Source organism: Sarcophilus harrisii, unplaced genomic scaffold (genome assembly GCF_902635505.1).
Source record: "Sarcophilus harrisii unplaced genomic scaffold, mSarHar1.11, whole genome shotgun sequence".
In the NCBI taxonomy this organism is placed as follows: domain Eukaryota; kingdom Metazoa; phylum Chordata; class Mammalia; order Dasyuromorphia; family Dasyuridae; genus Sarcophilus; species Sarcophilus harrisii.
The window spans coordinates 57,762-65,823 of NW_022290914.1; the positions used below are offsets into that span (position 1 = coordinate 57,762).

At 35.6% G+C, this 8,062-nt stretch overlaps 1 pseudogene; it reads right to left on the reverse strand.

Annotated features, from left to right (window-relative positions):
• Nucleotides 1-6,279: 6,279 nt before the first annotated feature.
• LOC116420433 lies at nt 6,280-7,292 on the reverse strand (annotated as a pseudogene).
• Between the last annotated feature and the right edge of the window lie 770 nt (nt 7,293-8,062).

Sequence of the window (8,062 nt, forward strand, 5' to 3'; positions counted from 1 at the left end):
CCTGGTATCTTTCTCCTTCCTCCTCCTAGAGAGTCATCCCACACAACTAAAAAAAATTGAAGAAAAAGAAAATTCCCAATAAAACAAATAAATCCATCCCCAAAGTTTAAAATTTTCATTAGCATATTGTGGACCCCTTTTACCAGAGGGGTGGGGTGGAATTATTTGTCTCTTTGGATCTAAGCTTCTTCTTTTATCTTTGTAATATCTACTTTTTCACTGAAGTTCAAATGGTTGAAACAAAAGTGGAAAAGCAATTATAAAACAGATCCAGACTAAAAGGTACCAGGTGTTCAGGCAGGAGATAACTTTTAAGACCTGCCAAGGTGCTTGTTTTTCTGGCTCAACCTGGCTCCTCCAAGTTTCCATCTTTGAATAAAAATATATCCATTGTAAAATATATTAATGATGATTTTTGCCCTAATAGCACTACCATTTCAACCCTGCCCCAGACTCATCCCTTACTTTGTGTCAGAGAAAATAATTAAACAAAAATAGCCAACACGTAATGTAGTCCTGATACTGGCAATATAGACAATATTCTGAACTTGTCCTTTGTCTCCATATCACGATGTAAGAATTGTGTTCCATTATTGGTCCTTTATGACCTTCACTGTTTTTTTCGTTTTTGTTTTTACTGAATTTGCCATACTTTTTGCCATTTTTTATTTTTATACAGTTTTTTATTTTCAAAATATATGCATACTTTTCAACATTTACCCTTGCAAAACCTTGTTTCAAATTGTTTTCTTCTTCTCTTCCCCCACCCCCTCTGTAGACAGCAAGTAATCCAATATATGTTAAATACGTGCAATTCTGCCATACATATGAGATCATTTTCTTTTTTTTTAACGTGTAAACATATTTATACAATTCTTTCTGCACAAGAAAAATGGATAAAAAGGAGAGAGGAGTAAGAAAACAAAATGCAAGCGAACAACGACGAGTGAGAATGTTATGTTGTGGTCCACATTCAGTTCCCACAGTTCTCTCTCTGGGTGTAGATGGCTCTCTTCATCACGAGATCATTGAACTGGAGTCATCTCATTACTGGGAAGGGTCACATTGATCAGAATTGGTCGTATAATATTGATGTTGCCATGTACGATGATCTCTTGGTTCTGCTCTTTCACTTGGTACCAGTTTGTGTACCAGCCTCTCTGAAATCATCCTGCTGATTGGTTCTTATAGAACGATAATATATAACATTCATATACCACAAGTTATTCAGCCATTCTCCTACTGATGGGCGTCTATTCGATTCCAGTTCCTTGCCGATACAAAGAGGGCTGCCGCAAACGTTTTTTTGCACATGTGGGCCCTTTCCTTCCTTTAAGATCTTTCTGGGATATGAGCTCAGTAGTTACACTGCTGGGTCAAAGGATATGCACAGTTTGATAACTTTTTGAGCATAGTTCCAAATCGCTCTCCAGAGTAGTTGGATCTATTCACAGTTCTACCCACGATGTGTCAGCGTCCCAGTTTTCCCACATGCCCTCCAGCATTCGACATCTTTTCCTGTCATCTTAGCCAATAGGAGAGGTGTGTAGTGGTGTCTCAGAGTTATCTTAATTTGCATTCCTCTGATCAATAGTGCTTTAGAGCACTTTTCATATCAGAAGAAATGGCTTTAATTTCTTCATCTGAAAATTGTTCATATCCTCTGACCATTTATCAATTGAGAATGGCTTGAATTCTTATAAATTTGAGTCAATTTTTATATATTTTAGAAATGGTCTTTATCAGAACCCTTAAATGTAAAATGTTTTCCAATTTGCTTCCTTCCAATCTTGTCTGCATTAGTTTTGTTTGTACAAAACTTTTTAAATTAATATAATCAAAATTATCTATCTGGTGTGCAATTATGAGTTCGGTTCTTCTTTGGACACAAATTCCTTCTTTCTCCCCAGATCTGAGAGGTTAAACTGTCCTGTGTTCTACTTTGCTTACAATATCACTCTTGGTCTAAATCGGGAACCCACCTCAACCTTATCTTGGTATATGGTATTAGGTGTAGGTCAATGCCTAGTTCCTGCCGTATTAATTTCCAATTTTCCCCAGCAGTTTTTGTCAAATAGTGAGTTCTAGTCCCCAAAGCTGGGATCTTTGGGTTTGTCCAACACTAGATTGCTATAGTCGTTTACTGTTTTGTTCTGTGAAACCTAACATATTCCACTGATTAACTTCTGTTTCTTAGCCAGTACCAAATGGCTTTGATAACCACTGCTTTATAATATAGTTTTAGGTCTAGACAGCTAGGCCACCTTCATTGGCATTTTTTTTCACTAATTCCTTGAAATTCTTGATCTTTTGTTTTTCCGGATGAACCTTATTATTTTTTCTAGCTCTGTAAAATAATTTCTTGGGAGTTTGATTGGCATGGCACTAAATAAAGAGATGAATTTGGGTAGTATTGTCATTTTTATTATACTCACTCAACCTACCCATGAGCACTTGCTATTTTTCCAACCGATTAGATCCAAAATGTTTTGAGTCGTGTTCATATAGATCCTAACTTTCCTCGGCAGATAGGGTCCCAAATATTTTATACTATCGACATTATTTTAAGTGGAATTTCTTCTTTGTATCTCTTGCTGCTGGACTTTGTTGCTAATACAAAATAAATCTCAGCATTTTATATATCCTGCAACTTGCTAAAGTTGTGGATTGGTTTTAGTAGTTTTTAGTTGATTCTCTAGGGTTCTCCATATCATCTGCAAAGAGTGATAATTTGGTTCTCTTCACCTACTCTAATTCCTTTAATTCTTTCTTCTTATCGCCAAAGCTAGCATTTCTAATACAATACTGAATAGTAATGGTGATAGTGGCCACCTTGTTTACTCCTATCTTACTGGGAATGGTTCTAGTTTGTTTTCATTACATATGATGCTTGCTGATGGTTTTAAATAGATGCTACTGAGTGTTTTGAGGAAAAGTCCATTTATTCTATATCTCTTGTATTTTTAATAGGAATGGGTAGTTGGGTTTTATCAGATGCTTTTTCTGCATCTATTGATCTATGATTTTTGATTAGTTTGGCTATTGATATACTCTGATTATAGTTAATAGTTTTCCTGATATTGAACCAGCTCTGCATTCCTGTTATAAATCCTACTTGGTCATGGTGTATTATCCTGGGGATGACTTTGCCAGATCTTTGGAGAATATCGAACGGAAACAGAAAGGAGTTTACTTTTTTTCTCGGCGGTTCACGAAACCTACACAGAGATTGATCGCGTATCAGGGCATAAAACCTCAAAATCAAAGGCAGAAGGCAGAAATAGTAAATGCACTTTTTCTAGATTATTATGCAATAAAATTACATGCAATATAAAGGCCAGGAGAAAATAGACCAAAAATTAATTGAAATTAAATAATCTCATCCTAAAGAATGAATGGGTGAGAAGACAAATCATAGACCAATCGACAACTTCATCCAAGAGAATGACGATAATGGGACGACATACCAAAATTTGTGGGATGCAGTCAAAGTGGTTATAAGGGGAAATCTGATATCTCTAGATGATTACTTGCATAAAATAAAAGAGAAGATCTATGAATTGGGCTTACAACTAAAAAAGCTAGAAAAATAACAGATGAAAAACCCTCAATTAAATACCAACTTAGAAATTCTGAAAAGGGAGATTAATAAAATAAAATATGAAAACTATTGAATTAATAACTAAAGTAAGAGTTGGTTTTATGAAAACCCAACAAAATAGATAAACCTGTAGTTAATTTGATTAGAAAAAGGAAAGAAGAAAATTCAAATTGTTAGAATTCAAAAATGAAAGAGAGAACTTTCCACCAATGAAGGGAAATTAGAGCAATAATTATGAGTTATTTTGCCGACTATATGGCAATAAATTTGGTAATCTAAATGAAATGGAGGAATAGCTACAAAAATATAGATTGCTCGGTAACAGAAGAGGAAGTAAATTATTTAAATAGTCGCATTTAGAAAAAGAAATAAAATAAGCTATTAATGTACTTCCTAAAGAAAAATCTCCAGGGCTAGATGGATTTACATGTGAATTTTACTAAACATTTAAAGAACAATTAACTCCAATGCTATATAAATTATTTTTAAAACTAGGGAAAGGAGGAGTCCTACCAAATTCCTTTTATGACATAGATATGGTGCTGCTGACTAAAACGGGTAGGATGAAAACAGAGAAAATTATAGACCAATTTCCTAATGAATATTGACCAAAAATCTTCAGTAAAATGTTAGCAATGAGATTCCAGCAACTCATCCCCAGGATAATACACCAAGTAGGAGTTTGGCATACTTTTAAAACATTCGTTTTTCATGTGTGTGGTCATACCTTCCATTTGCATGTGGTTGTTCCTGTATCCATTGTTTTGTTGGCTCTGTTAACTTGTTAGTGGTATCTTTCCATGCTTCTTTGTCTTCTTCACATTCATTATTTCCTACAGCACGGTAATATTCCATGACATTCCAGCATCACCACTTGTTTGGCTGATCCATAATCGATGGGTATTAACTCTGTCCCCCCCCACCAAAAAAAAGTTACTGCTATAAAACTTTGGGGTATATGAGGCCTTTTTCTTATCAATTGGCCTCCTTGGAGCAAAAGCCCTGATGGAATCTGGCTGATGATTGTTTTCCAAAATAGTTGTTCTGATTCAGTTTTATCAACAATGCCCGGAAGGAAATGGGTGTTTATGAAGTACCTAGTACATGTCCAGCACTATGCAGAGTGCTTTATGAATATCATCTTCACCGGAACCTTGGGAGGTAAGTGTTACTATCCCCATTTTACAGTGAAAGATGGAGGTGGAGAAGTTAACTGACTTGTGTAGGGTCAAGTATAAGTGTCTGAGTTGGATTTGAACTTGAGTCTTCCTGAGTCGGTCCCCAGTGCTGTATCTATTGAGCCACTCAGCTTCACTAGTCACAACCTTTATTATTATTATTAACACATATAATAATAATAATCTCTTATTAGTGATTTGGAGCGTTCTTTCATGTGGTTATGAATCATTTAGAAAACTTTAGAAGAGAAATTTAATCCAGAGATTTTCCCCTGATTGGACCACTTCTCCTTGAGTCCTCAGTACATTAATGTCTCTGCAGAAGTTCTCCATTTCATCTTTTGTAATGACTTCGGACCTCTGTCTGGTGTGCAGAGCTGTGATTTTTCTTCTCTTCTGATGTTTTTATGGTACAATCTTTTATGTTAAGGTCACGTAGCTATTTAGAATATATTGTGGAATATGGTGCGAGGTGTTGGGCTAATCCTTATTTCTGTCGGACTGCTTTCCAGTTTTCTCAGAAGTTTGTGTTTCTTTTGCCACAGAGACCTCTTCCCAAGTAACTTATGTTGTCGGCTTTATCGAACCCTGGGTTATTGGGTTGGTTCCATCGTCTGATTCTCTCTTGTCTAATAGGTCTCCGTGATTCTATTTCTTAACCTATACCAAATGGTTTTGCTGCCTGCTGCTATATAGTGTAGTTGTAGTAGAGGGTCCTTAAAAATTTTTTTTGATAATAGATTCTTATTTTCAAAGTATGTGCGAGGATAATTTTCCACATTCACCCTTGCAAAATCTTGTGTTGCAAATTTTCTCCCTCCTTCCCTCCATCCCTTCCCTAAACAGCAAGTAATCTATGTTAAACATGTGCAATTCTACTAACATATTTCTACATTTATCCTGTTTCACGAGGAAAATCAGATCAAAAGGAGAAAAATGAGAGCAAAACAAGCAAACAAATGACAAAAGAAGAAAGTAAAATACTCTGCTTTGATCCACACTCAATAGGGATAGACCTCTCTGGATAGGGATGGCTCTCTCCATCAAGAGTATTGAGATTGTCCTGAAGCTGCTCATTGGTGGAAAGAGCCACGCCCATCAGAGTGGATCATTTTACGATCTCCTTGTTTCAGTGGAGGACAATCTCCTGGTTCTGCTCACTTCAGCAGGGGTTCACATAAACCTCTCAGGCTTCTCTGAAATCAGCCTGTTGATTGTTTCTTATAGAACAATGACATCCCTTACGTTCACATGCCATTCCCCAGCTGATGGGTGTCCACTCTGTTTCCAGATCCTTACCACTACAAAAGGGTTGCTATAGACAGTTTTGCAAATGTGGTCCTTCCCCCTTTTTTGAGCTCTCTTTTAAATGTTTACTGGATAAACATGGTATCTGGAGGCTACATTTTTCATCGGATTCTACTAAAATATGTTAGTTTGACAGGTAAAAAAAATTGGTATAAAGAAAAAGCTTTCTATCCTTTTACAAGAATCCAGAATACAAAATTGCATCCAATTTCTTGAACCTAAAATGTTAACTCAAAGCTGATGGATGACGTTTTTGAAATTCTTTTATCAGTTTCTTTTTCTGTTTGAAAGGAATACTGGAACTGATGTTAATCTCTTGGATCAACTGTTGGAGTTTTCGTTTGTCTTTTGTTTTTGTTCTTCATAGTCTTCAAGAGTCAATCGCTGACAAAACGTGAAACCTGATATAAAATCTGGATCTTCTCCATGAGGAAGGCTTCTGAATTTTCTGCTGACCAAGTCCAACAAATTCAAAGGTGTCTTTAAAAGATCACAATGGTTCTCTAGCAGAAACTGGACCAGTTGTTCGGTTTGTACTTTCGATAATGACTTGTTTTGCAAAACAGCTTTAGTAAGCATTTTCATGACCACTGTTGTATTATCATACTGTTTTTATAACTTGTAGCCATGAGGGTCTGAGGCTATGGACATAAAAGTCAGGAGTCTGCGTAATTCTTCCCTAATGTGAGGGAACAGGAGCCTCAGGTAGAGCTGTGATGCTTCCAGAGCTTCTGTTCGTTTTCCATTCTCATCACTAGTAGCTGATCCGGGAAATGTTCCAAGCATTCAATTGCTGCACTGAGCCAGTTGTCAACCTCAGATAAACTGAGGCCATGAATAACATCTCTATCTAACCAAGTGTTGGAGATGATGAGATCTTCCTCTCGCTTCAATTGAACATTTTGGTTTTTTACTGGAGGCTCTAAAATATTTTCTAAGATTGGAAGGTGAATTAATTGGAGTAGTCTTAACAGTGTCTGTTCTTTCCACACATCTTCCACAACTTTTTTTGAAAGCAAATGGACTGGTTTATCAGCTGTTACATTTGGAGGGAAAGATGCATGCCCATTTAGAGTATGAATTAGTTCTTCAATTGTCTTCTCATCAATTTCTTGTGCTAAAGGATTCGTTTCATCTTCTATTCTGGAGAGTCCTTCTGCTTGTATTTGACTTAAAATTCTGTTTAAATTACCCCTTTTCCCCATTCCCTTGAACCTTAAGTTAAATAGTTAAATAATTTGAAATTTTTTATAGTTTTTGTGAAAGAAAAATTGGACGGAGGGAAAACCCGGAAAGGAAAAAAATCAAGCCTGTGTATGTTTGGGTCCCAAATTGGCTCCACGGCCCCTTGAAAAATCCTGATTTTTCTTATAGAAAATTAAACCCTTTACCGGTTTTTTTGGGTGTTTTAAAAAAATTTACATTTCTCCAAATGGGACCCGTTTCGGTTTGTTTTTTTTTTTTTGAAAAAGTGGTGGAATTTCTTATCTGTTTTTCATATTTTTAATTTATAATTGGGAATGGCGGAATTTATTGATTATAAATTTTTCTATTTTTGAAATGGGTTTTTGAACCCTTTTCCTTTTTCCCTTTTTTTTTTTTTTTTTTTTTTTTCAAAACTAAATAGTGATCCTTTTGAAATGGAAAAGGAAAAAATTTGCTGGATAATGGGTCATCTGATATTGGGCATATTCCAAATTATTCATAAATGGTTGGAAGTTCCCTTTCCCCAAAATGATTTGGTTTTCCCCAACCCTCTTTATTTTCCCTATTTTGGGAAAATTTAAGGGGGTAGTTTTAGGTTGTCTTTCTTTCATTTTGAGGCCATGAGTTTTTTTCAATTTAGAAATGGTTTTAATTGAAAATTTTCATGCTTCCTTTATCAATTTGGCAAATTCTTCAAAATCAATTCTTTTTTTTGAAAAAGCCTTTATTTATTTAAAATCTTTTAAGGGAAAAGGGACCCAGTTCCAAA